The 25,242-nt window shown below is 43.5% G+C and overlaps 1 protein-coding gene and 1 pseudogene across 3 annotated transcripts in view; one reads left to right on the top strand and one right to left on the bottom strand.

Annotated features, from left to right (window-relative positions):
- SPIN1 (spindlin 1) overlaps positions 1–21,787 on the bottom strand; it is an 82,054-nt gene extending 60,267 nt beyond the window's left edge. Inside the window, exon 1 of one of the 3 annotated variants that reach the window (XM_070375206.1) lies at positions 21,769–21,787. The gene's annotated coding sequence lies outside the window, so the exon portion shown is untranslated. Of the gene's footprint in view, positions 1–21,307; positions 21,447–21,768 lie in introns of those variants that run through there. The other 2 variants (XM_070375205.1, XM_070375207.1) reach the window with 2 other exon arrangements.
- Positions 6,050–6,529, top strand: LOC102267688 (ubiquitin-like FUBI-ribosomal protein eS30 fusion protein; annotated as a pseudogene).
- Positions 21,788–25,242: the final 3,455 nt, after the last annotated feature.

The following is a 25,242-nucleotide window of genomic DNA, read 5'->3' as shown; positions in this document are numbered from 1 at the left end:
GGAGAGGGAGAGGGTGGGATGATTTGGGAGAATGGCATTGAAACATGTATAATATCATATATGAAACAAGTCGCCAGTCCAGGTTCGATGCACGATACTGGATGCTTGGGGCTGGTGCACTGGGATGATGACCCAGAGGGATGGTATGGGGAGGGAGGAGGGAGGAGGGTTCAGGATGGGGAACACATGTATACCTGTGGCGGATTCATTTTGATATATGGCAAAACCAATACAATATTGTAAAGTTTAAAAATAAAATAAAATTTTAAAAAAATAATAATAAAATGAAGGGCTCAATTTGAACGCAACATCATTAACTACCCAGTGTTTGGCTACAGTATATACCAAGAGTATATTTGGAAGGCCTTCAGAGCCCCAAACTATCAATATAAAGAAAACCATTAAACAGTCTAAATCACTAGACATCTAGACACCAAGTTCTAATATAAGAGCTCTTAAGCATGGACAAACTTCACAAGTACCATGAACTTGGACAAGGGAAAAATTCTATCTTCATTTTCCTTTGACTTCCATCATGTGTATGAAACCACAATATTATTTGAGTATCCCTGACTTTCTCAAACAATAGAAATCACAGATCTTTCCAACCCCCACTGCATATGTTACAGATCTCAAAATAGCTTTAAAGCTCATCCACTACTTCTAAATTAAGTTACATGCCCTGCCACAGAACAGACATGACCAGAGCCATCAGGGTATTAGTCATCAAACTATGAAAACAGAATTGGTGACTGCTGTAAAACAAAGAGTTTGGCTGGCCTTCGTCCCAGTTCCTAGGAAGTACCTTCTAAATCCTTGGAATGTACTTAGTAACAGGAGTGCTTTTGATTTATGATCCCCTAGATAGTTTGTGCTAACAAGATGACTCACCAAAAAGATCAACTAGGGGATTAGAGAATTGGGATTTTGAATCCCCTGACAGCAGTCAATTTTCAAGGAGAGAAGCTAAAGATTGGGCTCAACCTTATGGCCAATGATTCAATCACCCATGCTTACATAACAAAGCCCCAGTAAATACTTTGGACAGCCAATCTTCCCTGGTCAGCAATACTCCAGCCCTACACACCGTTACATATCCATGTGCAGGACAGTGATACTCCTGACTCCACCAAAGAAAACTGGATGATCCCCACCCAGATTATTACAGACCTCGTCCTGTGTGTTTCTTCTTTTGGGTGGTCATGGGGATTTGGATCCTTTTCTGCTATAATGAAACTGTAGCATTTTCCTGAGTTCTATGAGTTCTTCTAGTAAATTCTCAAATCTGAGGTGGTCATGGGAATCCCTGACTTTGTAACCCAGGTGGTCAGAAATGTGGATGGCTTGTGGACCAAGTTTATTGCTGGTGTCTGCAGTGAGGGTAGTTTTATGGAGGACAATGCTTCAGCCTGTAAAGTGTAGCCTCACTCTGAGCAGCTAGCGTCTTAGGATTATATGCACTGACCCACACATCTATAATGCTCTCCTGTATTCCCTATCATCAATTATTTATGGCTCAATATGCTACAGTCCATGGGGTGGCAGAGTCAGACACAACTGAATGACTGAATAACCAACAACAAATGTGAAAGGTCAAAGGCCACCTCAATTCACTCTCTGATGAACATCAAGAACTACCATTTCCGTACCTTAAAATATAAAAACTGTTTACCTATATGTCTTATCTGCCACATAATACAGAAACAAAAAAGCACTATTACTAAAGTTTTAATATTTTAGTTAACTATTTAGATGTTTAAATTTATTTCTCCTTTGCTCCCTTGTATTTAACTTACTGTATTCAGAAACATTCTGAGAAGGTATCCATAGGTTTCGCCAGACTGCCAAAAGACCCATGACAAAACCACTCCTGCCTAAAACCACTGGCAAAAAAACAGCTCCGAATCTTCGGTGTGTCTCTACAAGGACACACAGGAATCACTGTGAGGAGCAGACAATCCTGGTAGTGACGGACTAGAGTCACTGTGACGGACTGGTGACTTAGACCACTCACCTGAGAGCTAGAATAGTAACATAAAATCTGGAAGAACAACACTAACAAAAACTATCGGGAACCAGGGTTTCTTATAGGAATGGTTAATTCCAGGTAAAGGGGAGGAAATACATGAAGAGCTTGGAACATCTTGCGCATACCAGAAGCCAGGAAGTTATCCAACTTAAGAAGGTATCACTGGAGTGGTGTCACAGAGACAAAGGGGGTTCTTTTACATTATTTTCTTGACTGTTATATCATTCACCCTCTGTATCTAAGTTGCACATCCACAGATTCAACCTACCTTAGATAAAGAATATTCAAGGGAAAAAAATTTCAGAAAGTTCCCCCATGGCACTGGTAACTACTTACACAGCTTTTATGTTGCATTTGCAACCATTTATGCAGTACTTATGTTGCATTTGGTATTACAAATAATTTAGAAATGACACAGTATATGGGAGGATGTGCAGAGGTTACATGCAAAAACTATGTCATTTTATGGAAGAGACTTGAGCATCCATGGCTTTCTTCAGGGGATTCTAGAATCAATCCCCCGCAAATACTGAGGAACAACTGTATATGACTGAAAATGTCCACAGGCCAAAACTTGAACACACACACTGACACATACCCTAATCAAATGCTTGCAGGTATCAAAGAATTTTAAGATAGTGCTTCCAGAGGTAGGGCCTTGAGAGGTAAACCCCAATTTGCAACCACTTTTATCCCTGAGGGTAACAGCCAAATGTTTGGGCAGCTAAAGGTAACAACTTTGCAAGGTGAGGGGCCAAAGGCCAGAACCCAGGGACTACCAAAGGAAGGAGGGGGCTAGTATATCCATCTCTCTGTAAGATGAAATCCTGAACTGCTCTTGGGATCTGAGGGAATGGTAGGTAAGAAACCTAGCTGCAACTCATCTCTACCTTAAAACTTAACTGAGATTATCCTAAACCACCTAATCCCTCAGATGTCTGGCACAGCAAGCATAAATCCTCTCCAGGAATACCATCCCAGAGCCCAAATTATCTCAAACAATTTAAAAAATATAATCTAATACATGTGCAACCATGTAAGTTAACCCACAAAGAGACAAAATAAAAACAAGCTGCAACAACAAACAACAACAACCAAAAAAAGCAAGACCCACTAATGTCTAAATAGCCTCTTGATGAAAGTGAAATAGAATGAAAAAGTTGGCTTAAAGCTCAACATTCAGAAAACGAAGATCATGGCATCCAGTCCCATCACTTCATGGGAAACAGATGGGGAAACAGTGGACACATGGCTGACTTTATTTTTCTGGCTCCAAAATCAGTGCAAATGGTGATTCCAGCCCTGAAATTAAAATACACTTGCTCCTTGGAAGGAAAGTTATGATCAACCTAGACAGCACAATAAAAAGCTTTGCCAACAAAGGTCCGTCTAGTCAAGGCTATGGTTTTTCCAGTGGTCATGTACGGATGTGAGAGTTGGACTATAAAGAAGGCAGAGTGCCAAAGAATTGATGCTTTTGAACTGTGGTGTTGGAGAAGACTCCTGAGAGTCTCTTGGATTGCAAGGAGATCCAACCAGTCCATCCTAAAGGAGATCAGTCCTGGGTGTCCATTGGTGAGACTGATGTTGGAGCTGAAACTCCAATACTTTGAGTTTTGAAATTCCAATACTTCTCATCAGCCACCTGATAAGAAGAGCTAACTCATTTGAAAAGACCCTGATGCTGGGAAAGATTGAGGGAAGGAGGAGAAGGGAACAACAGAAGATGAGATGGTTGGAGAGCATCACCGACTCGATGGACATGAGTTTGAGTGAACTCCGGGAGTTGGTAATGGACAGGGAGGCCTGGCGTGCTGCGGTTCATGGGGTCACAAAGAGTTGGACATGACTAAACTGAACTGAACTGGGCTGCCGGCTATTGCAGTTACAAAATTATCCTTTAAAGTAAGTTATGGGAGGAAGGCTACAGGAATAAATAACTAAATGAAAAAACATCTGCAACTATCACATTCAAAGTGATTAAAAATGAAATATAAAACTCTGGTAGAAAACTACTACAGAATCAGATTTTCCAGAAGTGAAAAAACACAGTAAACTCAATGGACAGATTATCAGTAAGCTAGTTTCGTTAAAAATTAGTGAACAAAGGGAGATCAGAAAAAATATCAAGAATGAAGCATGCAAAGGGTAAATAAAACATCAGGAAAATCTCACAAGTATTTTAATGGCGTGGAGGGTTGGGAGACAGGGCAGCAGAAATACATTAAAAAACAATGACTGCAAACGTCTCAAAAGAATAAAAAGCATTACCACAGATTCAGTAAGACCTGTAAACACAAAATATAAATTAAAAAATACATAAAATACAAAATATAAATACAAAAATTACAAAATATACACACACAAAATATAAATTAAAAAAAATCACAAAAACTGTTCAAAACGAAAGACCAAATAAATAAATAAAAAGCATGAAGTAAAAAAGAGTCTATCCATGACAGCAAATACTAAACTGACAGTTTACTTAATAAAAAAAATAAATAAAAGCTGAAAATGTAATTCAGTAAGTTCTTTCAACACCTTAGAAGAAAACTGACAAGTTAAAACTCTATACATATCAAAAATATCCTTCAAAAAGAAAAATCAATTTGAGATATTTTTAAACTAACACAAACTCATAGAATTCACTATGAGGAGTCACACAACAGGGGAGAAACAAAGACTGCTCTTCAGGCAGAAGGAAAACGAAACTGGACTTGGACTGACTGGAATTACAGCAAGGAATGAAGAGCAATGAAAAGGGTTAAGGTAAATGGCCAGTACTAGGGGAACTCCCTGGAGGTCCAGGGGTCAGGACGTTGCCCTCCAATGCAGGGGACATGCATTGACCCCTGGTCACTGAACTAAGATCCCACCACTCGCTGGAACTAGTGAGGCTGCACGCCACAAGTGGAGAAAAGTCCACAGGCAGTTACGAAGAGCCCGCCTGCGGCAGCAAAGATTCCACATGCAGCAACCAAGATCTGACATTGTCAAATGAGGGGTTTTTAAAAACAATAAATAAATGGTGATTACTGGACAAATTAATAATGTATAAGATAAAATATACACAGTTAAAATAGCATCAACTGAGCTACATAAGTGAAAATAAAATAAATGGAGTTTCAGCGTCCACAAAGAGGGGGAAATAACCAAACGTTAGATTTTGACAAGTCAACGATCCGTGTTTTAAGTAACCTTGAGGTTAGCAGAGTTAAAAAAAAAAAAAAGACATCCAAAAAACTGAGGAAAAGACATAGAACAGATACAATAAACAGAGAACACAAGAACACATTTAAACCCACTGGAGAAGGAAATGGCAACCCACTCCAGTATTCTTGTCTGGAGAATCCCAAGGACGGAGGAGCCTGGTGGGCTACAGTCCATGGCGTTGCAAAGAGTCAGACACGACTGAGCAACTTCACTTTCATGTTAGTCATTTTGTTAAATATCAATAGACCAAACACTCCAGTTACAAGAAATATTGTCAGACTAGATTTTTTAAATCCCAGCTATGTATTGTTGACAACAGAAAAATAGAAAATATGCAGAAAGACTGCAAATACAAGTTAAAAAAATTAAAAGGCACACACTATACCAACTAATCAGAGAAAAGATAATGCAATTACATTAATATTAAGCTAATCGAACTTTACCTCTAATACTACTTTTGCCTTAAAGGACACATTATTTTAAAAGACTCAGTGGTGAGGAAAATATACAATGCTAAACATGTATGCACCTAGTAACATAACCACAAAATAGATAAAGCAAAAATTATCATTAAGGAGAAACAGACAAATGCAAAATAAGCATACCAATACATTTCTCTTGATAACCAATACAACCAGCAAACCGAAGGGATAAAAGGACAAGAAGAATTTAACACAACTAGCAAAGCTGAACTAACAAATATAAAACACTGCATCCAACAAAGTTCAAGCATGTTCTTTCCAAGCACACACAGGTCATCTACAAAAACTGATCAAAGGAGTGGTGTGGCGCATAGCAGCAGAAAGAATGTGCTCGCCCACACTACTCCACATCTGTGGTAGCAGCAGCAGCGTCCATGATCTAGTTGCCAACAAGGAGCTCTCTGTCAGCGCGCAGGAGCTACACACTCTCCAGGTGAGCAGCCAGGAGACAGTCGCCCAGATCAAGGCTCATGTATGTAGTCTCACTGGAGAGCACTGCTCCAAAGGATCAAGTCCTGCTCCTGGCAGGCACGCCCGGAGAGGATGAGGTTACCCTGGGCCAGTGTGGGTTAGAGGTTCTGGGCACTCTGGAAGTAGCCAGCCTCATGGTTGGTCCATGGTTCCCTGGCCCCTGCTGGGAAAGTAAGGGTCAGACTCTGAAGGTGCCAAACAAGACGAAAAGAAGACAGACTGGGCCAAGAAGCCTATGCAGTAGAACCAGCACTTTGTCAGTGTTGTGCCCACTTTGGGCAAGAAGGGCCCCAGTGCCAACTCTCAAGTCCTCCATAACCTTGGCTTTCTCTAATAAAGCCACTTAGCCCAATCATTAAAAAAAAAAAAAAACTTGATCAGATTATATGTCAGGCCATAAAGCAAGCTTCAAAAAATGTCATAAGCTTTTAATTATATAGTATTCTGCTGCTGCTGCTGCTAAGTCACTTCAGTCATGTCCGACTCTGTGCGACCCCATTGACGGCAGCCCACCAAGCTTCCCCGTCCCTGGGATTCTCCAGGCAAGAACACTGGAGTGGGTTGCCATTTCCTTCTCCAATGCATGAAAGTGAAAAGTGAAAGTGAAGTCAGTCGGGTCCGACTCTATCGACCCCATGGACTGCAGCCTACCAGGCTCCTCCGTCCATGGGATTTTCTAGGCAAAAGTACTGGAGTGGGGTGCCATTGCATTCTCCATAGTATTCTGACCACAAAGGAATCAAAACAGAAATCAGAAAAAAGCACACAGAATACAGAAGATTCTTAGAGCAAAGAAACTATTCTGTATGTAATTGTAATGGTGGATACACATTACAAATGTAAAGGTTCACAGACTATATAAAACCAAGAGTGAACCCTGGTGGTCCAGTGACTAATACTCCATGTTCCCAACACACACAGCCCAGCTTTGGTTCCTAGTCAGCGAAGTAGTAATAGATCCCACATGCCACAACTGAGAGTTAGCATGACACAACTAAAGACCAGGCACGCATCGCTGAGAACAGAAGGTCCCGCATGCCACAACTAAAACCTCGCACAGCCAAATAAACAAACAAGTATATTTTAAAAAGAGTGAACCCTATGTGACCTTGGATGACAATGATGTCAACGTAGGTTCATCCACCCTAACAAATGTACAATCTGGTACAGGATGTTGCCAACAGGAGAGGCTGTGCTTGTGTGGGATCAGGGGATACAGGGAACTCTGTACTTTCTACTCAGTATTGCTGTGAACCTAAAGCTGCCCTTAAAAATAAAAGTGTATTTGGAAATAAGGGAAAAAAAAAGTTTACCTGACGGGCTAGGTTAATGAGTATGCTATGATTGCAAACAACTCTCAAAATCTTAGTTGCTTAAAACCAAAGAAACTCCCACTTCCTGCCTTCTTCCTCTTTTCTCCACTCTTGCCCCCCACATCCTCAGCTCTCAGTTTGCTCTAGACACATAAAGACCTGCACTGCAAGAAGCTCCACTTGTAAACAGGATCACTGGCAAAAGGAAGGGAATACGGGAAATCTCACCACTGCTCTTAAAGCCTGTGACAAGTCTCTTCAGCTCACACTGCACTGGCCAAGACAAATCACATGACTACTTAACTTCAGAGGCAGAAACTAAAAGCAAAAATACTGCCACACGCTCTCAGAAAAGATTTAAACTTAATACTGGTGAGGATGTGGAGTCACAAGAATGCATTCACCAGAAAAGAAACTGATAGGTATACCCACACTGGATGTTCGTCATTATCTAATACTGAACATAGGCATAAAAGACCCAACAATTCTACTAAGTCTACCCAACAGAAAAGCAATCAAGAAACCTGAATGTTCAGAGCACATCCACTTACACAAACCACGTGACACTCATGAAATGAGCCTCCTGGATCACTTAATATGGGGAGCTGCTCGGTTCTAAATCCATCACGGCCCTTGCCCCAGACCAATACTTCCCACAGGGTGTTCTAGCCAATGACTGGCCATAGGCAGGATGCTTAAGAATGGCCATTTCAGCAGGACAAGGGACTTCTCTGGTCCCATCTTTGGCTAGAGGACATGTCACTGGCCTTGCTAAAACTTTCTTAGAACAGCACTTAAGTCCTAAGTTACCAGACATTCTCTTCAATTTCTTCCTCCTCCACATGCATCAGACCTGCAAGGGGCTGTTCACTCTCTCACAAGTATTTCTCCCAATACTGCAAAATCTAATCCGAACTTCCTTTCTTGTCCTTGGGAGGAAGTGAACAGTTTCAAAGTGGGAACAACCTAATATTTTACAGCAGGAGAATGAACAGCCATGGATAATACATGAGTAAATCATTACATGCATAAACAAACCACAACTATACATGACCTTGTGAATGAAATGAATGACAAAAATGAGTAACAATTGCATGGGTAATGTGTCACAAACCACAGATTTGTAATTACTTCTGTACTTTCAGTATATTTCACTGAAAAAAAAAAAAAAGGCAAGACTCTGAAAAGTCAACTGTCCTTAAACCAAAACAGGAATTGGCTACTTACTATTAATCAGATACAACCACTATGGAGAACAGTGTGGAGGATCCTTAAATAACTAAGAATAAAAGTATCATCCGTGTGTGCTCAGTCATGCCTGACTCCTTGCACCCCCGTGGACTGCAGCCCACCAGGCTCCTCTATCCATGAAATTTTCCAGGCAAGAATATCCGAGTGGGTTGCCATTTCCTCCTCCAGAGGATCTTCCTGACCCAGAGATCGAACCAGTGTTTCCTGAGTTTCCCACATTAGTAGGCAGGTTCTTTACCGCAGAGCCAGCTGGGAAGCCCAAAGGTGATGCTGAGGGTGATGGGGGCCAAAGGAAAAAGTAATTCCTTCCTCTTTTTCTCCCTCCCTCTCTCCCGCTTCTTACCTTCACCTTAGTATTCATTTGAGTAAAGACATCAATACAACTCTCAAAACTACCATATATGACTCAGCAATCCCACTACTGGGCATACTCCCTGAGAAAATCATAATTCAAAAGGACACATGTACCCCAATGTTCACAGCAGCACTGTTTACAACAGCAAGGATGTGGAAGCAATTTTGATGTCTGTTGACAGATGAATGGATAAAGATGTGGTGCATATATACAATGGAATATTACTCAGCAGCCATAGAAAGGAACAAAATTGGGTCATTTGTAGTGACGTGGATGAACCTAGAATCTGTCATACAACAGAGGGAAGTTAGAAAAACAAATATCATGTATACATGGAATATACATGCAATCTAGAAAAATGGTACTGAGGAACCAAATTGCAGTACAGGAACAAAGATGCAGATGTAGAGGATGGACTTTGAGTGGGAGGTGGGGGTGGATTGAGAGAGTGGCGCTGACATATACACACTACCATCTGTAAAACAGCTAGCTACTGAGAGGCTTCCGCAGAGCACAGGAAGCTTGTCTTTGAGTTCTGGGATGACCTAGAGGGGTGGGACGCAGGGGATGGGAGGGAGGCTCAAGAGAGAGCGGATGTATGCAGTTATAGCTGATGCACGCTTTTGCATAGCAGAAACACAACACTGTAAAGCAACTACACTCCAATTAAAAAATGATAAAATAAAAAGAGTATAAGCAATTTATATTTCTTCAGTGAAGCCACTTTCCAAAAAGATTCTACCAAATTATAGTCCCACAGTTATGTAAATTATTTATTTATTTAAAGCTAATGCATTTTAGGTGAACACTACTTTATGGACTAAAACTTGTGGTGAAGACTATTTATAAAGGGAAAGCACATAAGATTGCTTTTATCTTTTACTGAGTCCATTTAAAAGATTCATGAGATTAGATCTGATAGAGTGCCTGATGAACTATGGACAGAGGTTTGTGGCATTGTACAGGAGGCAGGGATCAAGACCATCCCCAAGAAAAAGAAATGCAAAAAGGCAAACTGGCTGTCTGAGGAGGCCTTACAAATAGCTGTGAAAACAAGAGAAGCAAAAAGCAAAGGAGAAAAGGAAAGATATATCCATTTGAATGCAGAGTTCCAAAGAACAGCAAGGAGAGATAAGAAAGCCTTCCTCAGTGATTTCTGCAAAGAAACAGAGGAAGACAATAGAATGGGAAAGACGAAAGATCTCTTCAAGAAAATTAGATACCAAGGGAACATTTCATGCAAAGATGGACTCAATAAAGGACAGACATGTCATGGACCTAACAGAAGCAGAAGATACTAAGAAGAGGTGACAAGAATACACAGAAGAACTGTACAAAAAAGATCTTCACAACCCAGATAATCACGATGGTGTGATTACTCACCTAGAGCCAGACATCCTGGAATGTGAAGTCAAGTGGGCCTTAGGAATCATCACTATGAACAAAGCTAGTGGAGGTGATGGAATTCCAGTTGAGCTATTTCAAATTCTAAAAGATGATGCTGTGAAAGTGCTGCACTCAATATGCTAGTAAATTTGGAAAACTCAGCAGTGGTCACAGGACTGGAAAAGGTCAGTTTTCATTCCAATACTTTGGAAAAGCAAGGCCAAAGAATGCTCAAACTACCCCACAATTGCACTCATCTCACACGCTAGTGAAGTAATGCTTGGAGAATTCTCCAAGCCAGACTTCAACAGTACCGCATGAACCGTGAACTTTCAGATGTTCAAGCTGGTTTTAAAAAAGGCAGAGGAACCAGAGATCAAATTGCCAACATCCGCTGGATCATCGAAAAAGCAAGAGAGTTCCAGATAAACATCTATTTCTGCTTTACTGACTATGCCAAAGCCTTTGACTTTGTGGATCACAACAAACTGTAGAAAATTCTGAAAGAGATGGGAATACCAGAGCACCTGACCTGCCTCTTGAAAAATCTGCATGCAGGTCAGGAAGCAACAGTTAGAAATGGGCATGGAACAACAGACTGATTCCAAATAGGAAAAGGAGTATGTCAAGGCTGTATACTGTCACCCTGCTTATTTAACATATATGCAGGGTACATCATTAGAAATGCTGGGCTAGAGGAAGCACAAGCTGGAATCAAGATTGCCAGGAGAAATATCAATAACCTCAGATATGCAGATGACACCACCCTTATGGCAGAAAGTAAAGAAGAATTAAAGAGCCTCTTAATGAAGTGAAAGAGGAGAGTGAAAAAGTTGGCTTAAAGCTTAACATTCAGAAAACTAAGATCATGGCATCCGGTCCCATCACTTGATGGCAAACAGATAGAGCAACAGTGTCAGACTTTATTTTGGGGGGCTCCAAAATCACTGCAGATGGTGACTGCAGCCATGTAATTAAAAGACGCTTACTTCTTGGAAGAAAAGTTATGACCAACCTAGATAGCATATTAAAAAGAAGAGACATTACTTTGCGAACAAAGGTCCATCTAGTCAAAGCTATGGTTTTTCCAGTTGTCATGTATGGATGTGAGAGTTGGGACTATAAAGAAAGCTGAGCACCAAAGAATTGATGCTTTTGAACTGTGGGGTTGGAGAAGACTCTCGAGAGTCCCTTGGACTGCAAGAAGATCCAACCAGTCCATCCTAACGGAAATCAGTCCTGAATATTCATTGGAAGGACTGATGTTGAAGCTGAAACTCCAATACTTTGGCCACCTGATGTGAAGAACTGACTCGTTTGAAAAGACCCTGATGCTGTGAATGGTTGAAGGCGGGAGGAGAAGGGGATGACAGAGGGTGAGGTGGTTGGATGGCATCACCGACTCAATGGACATGAGTTTGAGTAAACTCCGGGAGTTAGTGATGGACAGGGAGGCCTGGCGTGCTGCAGTCCATGAGGTCACAAAGAGTCAGACACAACTGAGCAACTGAATTGAACTGAGTCCGTTTAAAGAAAAACTTTTTAAGATTATACAAAAATACCAGAGTCACCAAAAATTACCTATTATAACCCAATGATTAATTTTCTAAATAAAAAAGACCATTTAACAGACCTGACAGCCCAAGATGGAACTGTCACCACAGCATTTACAGATCCCAGTTCAGTGTCCTGTCCACATCAATAAATTTGGCCTAACCCAACTTTACATTCCCTCCAGCATCATCTCACACCCTTAACATCCATTCCCACAATTATTCCCCAGGCAAACTCTTGGAGGGTAGGTCTACCTCTTCATGAATCACACTTTGCACCTCATCCTTTGGGGCCTTCTGGGAGGATTCTAGGTGAAGCCAAATGCAGGTTTTTCAGGCAAACAGAGATTAAGTTCAGACAGGGGATGAAAAGGCTGCTTCTACTGGCAAAGGTAACCCAACAGAATTTAGGTCTTCAAGATCTCCAGCTAAATCAGAAACTGACCATATGTCTCTAATCCAATTTTCAGGATTCCACTCCTAACCAATCCAAGTTCTCACCTACTAACAGGGAATTCAATTTGCAGTTTTAGGGCAGCACAGAAACTTTCAGGTTCCTTATGGGAACCCTCACTGGGAATTTAAAACCCTGAGCTCATCATTTTGCTTTGTAATGTTTTAACTTGGCTAGGCTAAACTGCATTCCCAGGCTTTCCCTTGTATTTGCTTCAGGACTGGGTGGGCTACAGAGAGACTACCATGCCACAGACGGAGGGCGCATCTGGCAGGACATCTGCACTCACTAACTCCCCATCTGCCTCACTGATGCGAGGCTGCAACAGCTTCTCTACCTTCCCCCAGGCTCCCTGAGTCTCTGTCTCCTGAGCCAATGTGTGTGGTCAGCTCCAAGACAAAGGCCCAGCTCTTTCTGGATGCCCACACACCAGTGTCAGAAGCAACACAACTGACACAGCTTTCCATCTGTCTTGCTGTGGCTTCCAGTCTGTCTTCTTCCCCAAGGCACTTCCACCTTTCTTTCTCAAATTCTTGTCCTATGGACTACAAGTCTAGCATGAGGCACACAAGCTGCATCGCCAGCTCCTACACTGTATTAACTGAGATCTCTGAAAAAGACTATCTGACAGACTCCTGGAGAGGAAACCACACATTTAACCACACAGCCTCAATCTGCCTTTGGACAATGCTAGCTAGGGCCCAGGGGACGTGAGCTCTCAGAACCCAAGAACTGAGCTAAGGACCAGAAAAGTATTGATGGACAAAAACAATTAAGAATCTCTGCTCTCATGAAGCTCAGCCTTTTTGAGAAAACAAAAACTCATTAAATCATGTGAACAAATGTAACCCTGTAATTTTGATAAGCACTTGGGAAGGACAGCAATGTCTCTAATGTAAGGACTTGACGAAAGTCAAGAAAAAACTTCAAAATCTTCAGAAAATTGATGGTTACTGCAAGCAAGTGATGGATATATTGAGATTCTCTATTCTACCTTTATTATAAAATTTACAAACACTTTCATTAAAACAGCTTTCATCAGAAAGTGAGGCTTGAGACAAGGAAAGGAGACTAAGAAGAAGTGAAATTTGGACAGAAAAGCATTCCAGGAAGAGGGAAAGAACAAGGGCCAGGCTCCCTAATGGCAGAGATGACTATACCTGATCAAATACAAAACAATATATCAAACGTTATTCATTGCAATAATTTTTTAACAGCAGCAGAATATAAACATTATACATATACTTAGAAAATGAACTACAAGCACAAAAGAGTACATACCAAGAATATAGAAGTGTATATGAAGTGATCTCCAGAATACATTAGGTAAAAAGGAAGAAACAACAGTGTATACAAGCTTTTTGGAAACAAAAGCACGTACAAACTTTTTTTTAAGAAAAGCAGGTAAAAAAATGTTTCCTTACATTGCAAAAATAAGTGGAAAAATAAACCAGAAATAAAAATAGAGCATGAGGAGAAGAGTTTAGAGATAGGAAAAGAAGGCAGAATGTGAACACACCTTTATAATGCAGCTTTGACTCTGGAACTATATAAATGTTTTACACACTGAAAAAAATGCGTTTAGAAAAACATTAAAGCAATCCTTAAATGTTAGGGATTTCATTCAAATAAACCAAACTAATAATCAAATTGATTACAAAATCAGAAAGAAAATGTCTTCAAATAATTCCATAATTCAGAATGTAAACATTTTTAAAACAAAGGGAATAAAATAGAAAACCTACAATCATTCAACTGTTAAAAAGTTTTTGAACTATTATGCTTATACTGTAGGATAAAGGAAAGTAATTAAAGTTGATAAGAATGCAAATTTTTAACATTAGAGAAGGATAAACCCAAAGTAAAAACCCTATGAAGTTAAATGTGAACTGGAACTAGCAACACAAAATCAAAACTAGTATTTCCCAAGTCCGGCCAATGACAGCAAGGGCATCTCAAAGGCAATAAGGACACACAGCACTAGATTTTGGTATCTAAACTCCACTGCCTGCTAAGAAGAGCTGAAAGAACTGGTTGATAGATATTGGGCAGAAAAAGCATAAAGTCAGTCTCAGACATCGTGTAACATGAGCAAGAAACAGTTCAAAGGTTAACAGGGTCACATCCAAGGCAAGAAACTAGTTTGAAAGCACCAAGCCATGACCAAACTAGGATAAGGTGAGGAAAAAGAATGATGACTACTTGATTAAGACACACAATACATAAAATTCCATAGGTCCACAGTGATCCTAAAGGAGAGAAAGCAAAAGGAAATACACAATAACAAATCAACCCTGTACACAGGGAAAAGAACATTCTTAGCCTTGTGTCAAGACCTAAAACTCATACTAGGAATATTAATTTAGATATGATTAGTTAATATATGGATAAGTAAGTCATACAGACTTAAATTGAAGAAAGTGGGGAAAACCACTAGGCCATTCAGGCATGACCTAAATCAAATTCCTTATGATTATACCGTGAAGTGAGAAATAGATTTAAGGGACTAGATCTGATAGAGTGCCTGATGAACTATGGACAGAGGTTCCTGACATTGTACAGGAGACAAGGATCAAGACCATCTCCATGAAAAAGAAACGCAAAAAAGCAAAATGGCTGTCTGAGGAGGGCTTACAAATAGCTGTGAAAAGAGAAGCAAAAAGCAAAGGAGAAAAGGAAAGATATAAGCATCTGAATGCAGAGTTTCAAAGAATAGCAAGGGATAAGAAAGCCTTCCTCATGGATCAATGCAAAGAAATAGAGGAAAACAACAGAAGGGGAAAGACAAGAGATCTCTTCAAGAAAATAAGAGATACCAAGGGAACATTTCATGCAAAGATGGGCTCAATAAAGGACAGAAATGGTATGGACCTAACAGAAGCAGAAGATAGAAAAGGTGGCAAGAATACACAGAAGAACTATACAAAAAAGAGCTTCACAACCCAGATAATCACGATGGTATGATCACTCACCTAGAGCCAGACAAGCTGGAATGGGAAGTCAAGTGGGCCTTAGAAAGCATCACTACGAACAAGGCTAGTGGAGGTGATGGAATTCCAGTTGAGCTATTCCAAATCCTGAAAGATGATGCTGTGAAAGTGCTGCACTCAATATGCCAGCAAATTTGGAAAGCTCAGCAACGGCCACAGGACTGGAAAAGGTCAGTTTTCATTCCAATCCATAAGAAAGGCAATGCCAAAGAATGCTCAAACTACCACACAATTGCACTCATCTCATACACTAGCAAAGTAATGCTCAAAATTCTCCAAGCCAGGCTTCAACAGTACGTGAACTGTGGAATTTCAGATGTTTAAGCTGGTTTTAGAAAAGGCAGAGGAACCAGAGATTAAATGGTCAACATCCACTGGATCACTGAAAAAGCAAGAGAGTTCCAGAAAAACACCTATTTCTGCTTTATTGACTATGCCAAAGCCTTTGACTGTGTGGATCACAATAAACTGTGGAAAATTCTGAAAGAGATGGGAGTACCAGACCACCGGACCTGCCTCTTGAGAAACCTATATGCAGGTCAGGAAGCAACAGTTAGAACTGGACATGGAACAACAGACTGGTTCCAAATAGGAAAAGGAGTACGTCAAGGCTGTATACTGTCACCCTGCTTATTTAACTTATATGCAGAGTACATCATGAGAAACGCTGGGCTGGAAAAAGTACAAGCTGGAATCAAGAATGCCGGGAGAAATATCAATAACCTCAGATATGCCGGAGAAGGCAATGGCACCCCACTCCAGTACTCTTGCCTGAAAAATCCCATGGACAGAGGACCCTGGTGGGCTGCAGTCCATGGGGTCGCTAAAGAGTCAGAAACGACTGAGCGACTTCACTTTCACTTTTCACTTTCATGCACTGGAGAAGGCAATGGCAACCCACTCCAGTGTTCTTGCCTGGAGAATTCCAGGGACGCGGGAGCCTGGTGGGCTACCGCCTATGGGGTCGCACAGAGTCGGACACGACTGAAGCAACTTAGCATTAGCAGCAGATATGCAGATGACACCACCCTTATGGCAGAAAGTGAAGAGGAACTAAAAACCCTCTTGATGAAAGTGAAAGAGGAGAGTGAAAAAGTTGGCTTAAAGCTCAACATTCAGAAAATGAAGATTATGGCATCTGGTTCCATGACTTCATGGCAGATAGATGGGGAAACAGTGGAAACAGTGTCAGACTTTAATTTTGGGGGCTCCAAAATCACTGCAGATGGTGATTGCAGCCATGAAATTAAAAGACGCTTCCTCCTTGGAAGCAAAGTTATGACCAACCTAGATAGCATATAGAAAAGCAGAGACATTACTTTGCCAACAAAGGTCTGTCTAGTCAAGGCTAGGGTTTTTCCAGTGGTCATGTATGGATGTGAGAGTTGGACTGTGAAGAAAGCTGAGCGCCGAAGAATTGATGCTTTTGAACTGTGGTGTTGATGCTTTTGAACTGTGGTGTTGGAGAAGACTCTTGAGAGTCCCTTGGACTGCCAGGAGATCCAACCAGTCCATCCTAAAGGAGATCAGTCCTGGGTGTTCATTGGAAGGACTGATGCTGAAGCTGAAAGTCCAATACTTTGGCTACCTCATGCGAAGAGTTGATTCATTGGAAAAGACCCTGATGTTGGGAGGGATTGGGGGCAGGAGGAGAAAGGGACGACAGAGGATGAGATGGTTGGATGGCATCACTGACTCAATGGACATGGGTTTGGGTGGACTCCAGGAGTTGGTGATGGACAGGGAGGCGTGCTGTGATTCATGGACAGGACTGAGCGACTGAACTGAACTGAATTGAACTGAGGTCATATAGACATACATGTCTGTAATTACATAGACCATCTATAAATAAATATGTAGATCATTTGCAGACAGGACCAAATATTAAACCTAAGTTATATGGATGTAACTATAAGCAAGCTGAACAACAAATATAAGCAAACAAATATAATCTAAGTTTAAAAAATTGTCCTGCCTCTTATTACTACAATCTAAAAACATTTCAAGTGGTATTCAAATATTTCATTAGTCTCTTTATTTACTCTCTCAACATATGGATAAAACAATATCTATGATGAATTGATGCTCCCCACCCCCAAAAAAATCAACACATTTAACATTTTAGTGTCTCCAGACAAATTGCCTTTGCTTCAAATTACTTTATCCTTATTCAACAGGTTAGACTCTTGTAAACTTGAGCTGGAACACTGGTAGATTCCTTCAATCCATCTTTCAGAAGGTTTAATGTCTTTCAATGGCTCCCCGCACCCACCCACCACCACCACCCTCTGAATAAAACAGCAACCACCTTAATGTGATATGTTCAATTATTTAAAATCTGGCCCCAAATTCATTCCTAGACAGACTGATCATGTCAAACTTAAGTGTGTCAGCAGTTGTATGATCAATACCTACAGGGAACTTATGATATCCAGAAGCCCTAGGAATCACTCACATGGGAATAACAGATAACACAGGAAAACTTTTGATTGTAATGGTCTGACACTCATCATGACTCCGCTCCTGTTGTTCCTTCATCTAGACTGCTTTCCTCTAACCTATATTCTTAACCCTGCAGGAACATCACCTTCTCTCCATATGCCTGGGTATCTTCCCTACCAAGCTGTAAGGTCTCGAAGGGCACATCTTCATGTATCATGCCCACATCTGACTTATGGCAATTTTAAAGCCAAAAAATAAGCACCCAATAAAGATTTAATTAAAAATTTAGTAGACGACAAGCACAACTAAGCAACCTATTGTCGAAAAAAGAATGCTAGTAACTATAGCAAAGTTCAAAAGCATGAAGAAGAAGGAAATCAACAATGACTGGCACAGCTGCTGCATTTCAGGAACTGTACTGGGAACTCTACACATCCATTTCATTTAACTACTGTAATAGCCTTACATGATAGGCTTCATCCCAGTTTACAGTTGAGGAATAGCGCTTAGAAGGGCTATGTGATCAACCAGGTATGTGGCTTTGGACCAGTAAGGAGTGGGGTTGGATTTCAACCCAGACTCTTCAGAGTTGAAGGCCATTCAATCTCCACATCCAACTCCAGAGTTCACATCTTTTTCACAATGGATTCCCCATTTCCAATTTCTTTTTGTTCAAAGGAAAGAAAAAAAAACACAATTAAGCATCTAATAAATATAAGGGAGTATTTCCATGACATATATTTTTCTCAACAAATTAGAATTCTGCTAATTCAAAAGAAATATCCAACAACACTGTTATTTTTAATCTCTGCAATAATCCACCATAATTCTTCCAGAACAGCAGTATCATTTTTATGTGTTTCTAACATACCAGAGGAAAAAATGCTAACAATTAAGGAGTACAGCCAATGGAGTTTATCTGTATACAACCAGATAAGTCATTGGGAAGAGAGAACACTGCATAATTAAATTTCTTCTAGTTAAGATTTCAAATTAATAGCTCAATTATATCATATCAATACCGTTAAGAGTCAAATTTGAGGTACTCTTTCCCACAGGATGCACAAGCAAACAAAAATCACATCAACCTCCCACTCCATGATTTATGAGAGTGGTACCATTACCTGTAAGGACACCAATGACCAACATTTCGCCATTACCTAGATTTCATGAGTGTTACTACATGTTACACTAAAAACAACAAACTATATAAGGTCAAATATGGAAAACAATGTTGGTATTATTTCTCAGCACCACTAACCGGATACTGTGAATTGTTACCCTGGGGGAAAAGGAAAAGAACATAGCACTGTTTCCCAAACTAAGGTGACCAAAGACTCCTTTGATTTTCCTGTAGCATTTCTTAGCATGAGTGTCACAAAGAATACCACCTTAAACGCTGCTTCATATATATACTCAAAACAAAGTAAATATTATGACTGGGTTCTAAACTAGTAAATAAAGAAACTACTATCAAAACTCTGGGGATCATCTAAAATCTTAAAAAAAAAACAAACTCTAAGTTAATCATAGAGATTGACTGAAGGTCTCTTTCCTTAACTCATTTCTCAGAATTTTGAAGTAACCATTTTGCTACTCAAAGAAATTCTATTTTCTCACAAGAAACACACACCTACTATCGACGATTCTGACAAACATTTAACGACCTTTGCATGCAATTATCAAGTCAAATCCCGTGAACACAGGGGCCTGGTAGGTTAGTCCAGGAGGTCACAAAAAGAGTCGGACTCGACTTAGCTGCTCAACAACAAACCAAGTCTGATGATAAAGGTTCTATAAATTGTTAGCTACAATTTTCTGGTATTTGCCTCTTACCCAAGAATTGGGGGAAGGGCAGAAGTTTCCTCATCTCACTTGACCCTCATCTGAAATTTCACAGCCTCTTAAAAGTTCACAACCTCTAAGAACGTTAACAGACTCAATCTGTCCTGGTATATACACCCTCAAGTACAGGTTTAGTTTTCATTTCCTAACAAAGGTATGTAGAAAGCAATTACTGTACTCTCCATCAATCCCTTCAGACCGCAGAATTCCTTCCAGAAAATTCCAACAGAAGTTATATAGGAATTCGCATTTGGGGAGGTATGTCGTCTTTGGCAGAAGTCAGGTTATACAGCGCAATCCTTTAACACTTAAAGGTACTGAGGGTTGCTTTCTGACGTACAGCAGATCTGTATTTGCTACTTCAACATGCATGGAAAACCCTCTCCAAAACCAGGAATCCCAACCCACAAATCATAAAAAAAGCAAATAAGCGTGAAGCAACTGCGTAAACAGATTTGGGGTGCTTATTTCTAGGCATTTATGGCTGAGGCCATCACTAAAATTCAATCCGGTAAAGTCGACAACGCATCCCCAACAGGAAAGATGAACAGAGCCAACCGTAGGCACTGCGCAGTTTCCGCGCCGTGCGATTAATCTCAGCAAATGCTTGCGGAATGCGCTCAAGGTCACTCGTGATGAAAAAGAAAACTGTGTGTGTGTGTGTGTTTGAGTGTGCGTGTGCAGAAACGCCCGCCGTCGGCTAGTCCCGCGCAGAGCTCCCCAGGGCGCGTGGACAAGCAGCCAAGGGGGCGGGGGAATTGAGGGGGGGTTACCGAGATACCCGAAAAACCACCTTCTCCGCCAAGCCCACTGCTGCAGAACCCCGGCAACCACCCGGGAGGTTACGCCGTCGTAGGTACACAGCCCTGGGTAGGAGAGCAACGCCAGGCCTCCGGAGGGTCCCGATCTTGGAGAACCCCCTCCCCTTTCAGTGGTCCGGTTCCAGCGCCCCTCGAGCTACGGAGACCAGTCCTCCTTCCCACCCCCACCTCCTTCCACCCTCCGCCCCAGCCCCTCCCACGCCCCGAGGGCCGTTCCCCTCCCCCCTGACATCCCCTCCCACCACCCGGGGGTCCAGCCCCCACCCCCGCCCCAGGGGACTCCTACACCGCCCCCTCAGGCCCCGAGGGTCTCATTCCTTCCTCCCCCGCCCAGGCCGGGTTATGCAACACTCACCCGCCCCGCCCCCCCGCCAGCGCCCGCCGCATTGCCCCCCCTCCCCGGGCCCAGCCACCCCGCGCCCCCCGCCCGCTCGAGTGCCGAGGCCTCCCAAACAAAGCGCGCGGGGCTGGCCGGCCGGGCCGGGGGCGGCGGCCATGTTGGCGGGGGCGGCGAACAAAGGCGCGCGGCCCGAGCCCGAGGCCCCCGCCCGAAGCCCGGCCGGCAGGGGGCGCTGTACAGGCGCCGCCCGCCGCCCGGACAATGCGCCGCGGCCCGCTGCTCCCTGGGCGCCACCGCCCCTCAACGCGCCCCGCCCGCGGCCCCGCTGCGGCGCCCGCTCCCCGGCGCTGCACAGGCCTCACCTGCTGGCCTCCTAGGCCGCCGTCTGCAGCCCTTGGGCCCTGCCGTCCCGCGCCGCGATCCCGCCCCGGCCCGACCGAGCCAGACGGCGCCGCCCCGCCCCCGCTCCGCTCCGCGGCCGCCGCCGCCCGCCCCCGACCGCACGGCGCACGCGCACTGCGTCCGCCGACTGCACCGGCAGCACCGCCCGGCCCCGGCCCGACGGGCCGTATTGCGCAGGCGCTCCAGCTGGAGGGAGGGGCCTAGAGGACAGAGGGCGGGGCCTGGCGGCAGGACTCGCCTGGAGGCTGCTCACCTGGCGGCGGGGCGGGACCGAATAAAGGAGGGCCTGGAGGTGGGGCGGGGCCTGGTGGTGCTGCAGGGAGGGGCCTGGCACCACTCACCTGGTAGCCAAGCACAGCGGACTAGGGCCTGGCGCCGGGGTGGGGCCTGGCAGCTGGGAGGGGCCAGGCGCGGCTCTCACCTGGGGGCGGGGCCTGGCTGGGTCCCAGCTGCGCTCCGAGAGGCGGCATTAAGGGCCCAAAGGCCCGGCGGCCGGGGACGGCGCGAATTGCGCCGGAAGTCTGGCATCCTTAGAAGTTTCGTTTTCGCGCGGTGGGAGGGTTTTCACCGACTGACTGATCCTCCCTGTCCTTGAATTTAAGCAGCAAGTCGACCTGCGTTGCACGCGCCGCCCCTTTGGAAGAAGCGGAATACAGTGACACGGCCATCCGCTGACAGAGCTGTGGTGGCCGAGGAAACGCAGCACTCAGCGCTGAGGGCTTCCCAATCGGGCCCCACCGCCGCACTGCGCCACCGCGGCCGAAATTCGGGTCTCGCCCATTCACCTGCCCTACGTGGCGGGGGAGGACGAGCTTTGCAGCACTTGACGACGCACTCCCTCCTTGTCCGTATTCCGCCCCCTCCACAAACTGGCCAACTCGCTCGGCCTTCCACAGAAGTCAGGAGCCAGGCATTCTCACGGTCACTCGCTAACTTGTTTGCCTTCTGTTTCACCCAAGACGCCCTTTGCGTGTCAGGTTGGTTGTTTGCAGGAAGAGGGGGAGAGGAAGGAAGAGTCCGGAACAGTTTTGACTCCTTCGGAGTGCAATACCCACAGGCTGTACCCGGAGTCTGAATCCCCCTACCCCGCACCCCATCCTGGAGCTGTACCTGCTTCAGTCCCAAGACTGGCGCTCGCCTCTCCCCTCGTCCTCATACCCCCTCAACTCTCGCCCAGCAGTTCCCTCCCCCACTGGCCCGGTGCCGTCCCTTCCCCAACCCCACCACCACCCGGGCGTCCAGAGAGTCACTTGGCGGACGTGGTTCCTAGAATGCGAAAAGCTTCGTAATAAACCGCCTGCCCGAATGTTGTCGGGTCAAATGACAGTCGTATTATTGGAAAGCGCTCTCTACACCGTAACCTGCAGCCCAATTGTCGCTTAGCATTGCTCTGTGGGATTTTGCTGGCACCTTTTTCTTCCAAGTAAGAGTGATACGTGCCTGTTGAAACAAAGTGCTCATCTCAGATGACACACTTGGCAAGAACTGCAAGTTCACAGGCCAACTAGAGGACCAATTTAGATACAGATATACAAAAGTGTGTCACTGTACTTACCAAGGAGAAAGCGTCGGAAATTAATTTTCCACAATGTTCAGTGTTTATAACCCAGACGGTAGTGGGAAGGGAGAAATTTCCCTCTTGAGTTCTTATGCAGTGGACTAATGACAAAATTGACACAAGACAGATTAGCAGGAGAAAAACAAATTTGAATGCATGCACGTATAGGTCTCATAGAAATTGGATCTATGAGGTGGCCAAAGCAGGCAGATTTTATACTTTTTAGACAAAAAATAAATTTGTGAGGAGTTGACAAGATAGGGTTGGGATGCACAATTAGTGAAAAATCTAAACAGAAATTGGGCTTAGGATAGTAAATTTTAAATTAACAAGGTTTGTTTATACAGGCTTTACAGCCCGATTTCCTTGTTTCTGGTGATAAGGATCTCTCTGTACCTTCTGGTACAAGAAAGGTATTTATTGTTCAGTCGCTCAGTCCTGCCTGACTCTTTTTCAACCCTCCATGGACTGTTGCTCCCCACACTCCTCTGTCCATGGGATGTCCCAGGCAAGAATACTGGAGTGGGTTGCCATTTCCTTCAGAGGCAAATTCTTTACTGCTGAGCCACCCTGAGAAAAGTACCGAAACCTTTGAAAGAATGAGGTAGCCCAAGGACACAACCAAATAGGTCCAAGATGGCAGATGAGTTGACTTCCACTAGACCTTGAGCTTCAATATATGCTCACTGTAACATCAGCAAGCTAAATGACATACCCACAGGCGCCGTAACAGTTCAAGGGCGAACCATAAAGGGCGTTCCCAATTCCTGGAAATCCCCACCCCTTCCCCAAAAGAACTAAAATACTCCTCCCACTCATTAGCTTATGAAATTACCCACCCCTGTAAAAATTGACAAGTCAGTGGAATGTTTCTAAGTAGATCCACTTCTTATCCATCACTTTGTCTCTCACTGAATTCTTTCTGTGATGAGACATCAAGAACCTGAGTTTCATTAAGTCCTGAGACCATGTGTGTGATCTCAGTTAAAACTGAGTTCAAGTCCCAATCTGAGTTGCATGGTTTCAGCAATTTTCACATGGGAGATTTTTTCCTATTTTTAAGGAGACAGAGGGGAAGGTCAGAGTGTCCCTCTTGCATTGACTCTTTCTTACGTAACTGTGCATGCATGCTAAGTCACTTCAGTCAGGTCTGACTCTTTGCGACCCTATGGACTGAAGCCCACTAGGCCCCTCTGTCCATGGGATTCTCCAGCCAAGAATACTGGTGTGGGTTGCTGTGCCCTCCTCCAAGGGATCTTCCCAACCCAGGGATTGAACCCCAGTCTCTTATGTCTCCTTCATTGTCAGGTGTGTTCTTTACCACTAATACCACCTGGGAAACCTGTAAGTAACTTCAACAAAATAATTAATGTTCCACTGAAGCACATTTGGAGGCAGTCCACTGGGTGCCCCAACAACCTCAACCAGAAGGCTGTGAGTCCCTTCCTTTCCCGTTCTGAATAGAGAGGTCTGGCCATCTTGCTTCCCAGGAAGCTTCAGTAGACCCCACACTAAAGTGTCTTCCTATTAGTGGGGAGGGAGCCGGATTGTTGGAATATTCTTTCTTTGGAAGTGGGACCTGAAGAACCAAAGAGGACCACTTTCATCTCAAGAATCCTGTTTTTCAAAAGGTACTCTCTTTCCATGCTCATTCTTGGCTTAACTTGCTTCTGAAACCACAGGAAAATCATCAGTTAGAGTACTATGCCCCTTCCAGGCTTCTTTCCAACAGTTTGAAACTATCACTGCTGGATGAAAAAGAGAACCAGAAGAGTCTTTCACCCTACCTGGCTCAACGTATATCAACAGGACCCTATCAGGCACTGCATTTGCCTCTGGAGGGGACACTATGTCTACATACACAAGAATGTTTACACTTCATGAAGGGAACATCACATGGTACTGAAAAAATATTTACTGAATAGATGACTCCAAGAAAAAACAGCAGGAGGAGAGTTCGGCCATCTGGTCAACTATACAGCTTCCTCCCTGGCTCATTCACACCTTTCTCCAGGTCATTCTCTACACAGCAGCCAAATATATGCTTCAAAATGATACCTTCTCAGAAAAGCCTCTTCTGACCACCTGCACAAGTAGACTGCCCTCTATTCTCTTTAACTGTCATCCTTGTTTATTTTACTTTGTAGCACTGATTCTCTTGTAATTACCTACATATGAGGTGACTGTTGGCCACCTCATGTGAAGAGTTGACTCATTGGAAAAGACTCTGATGCTGGGAGGGATTGGGGGCAGGAGGAGAAGGGGACGACAGAGGATGAGATGGCTGGATGGCATCACTGACTCGATGGACGTGAGTCTGAGTTAACTCCAGGAGTT

This window comes from Bos mutus, chromosome 8 (assembly GCF_027580195.1).
Source record: "Bos mutus isolate GX-2022 chromosome 8, NWIPB_WYAK_1.1, whole genome shotgun sequence".
NCBI lineage: Eukaryota > Metazoa > Chordata > Mammalia > Artiodactyla > Bovidae > Bos > Bos mutus.
The sequence above is the reverse complement of the archived record's forward strand: the minus strand, read 5'-3'. Positions and strand labels throughout refer to the sequence as shown.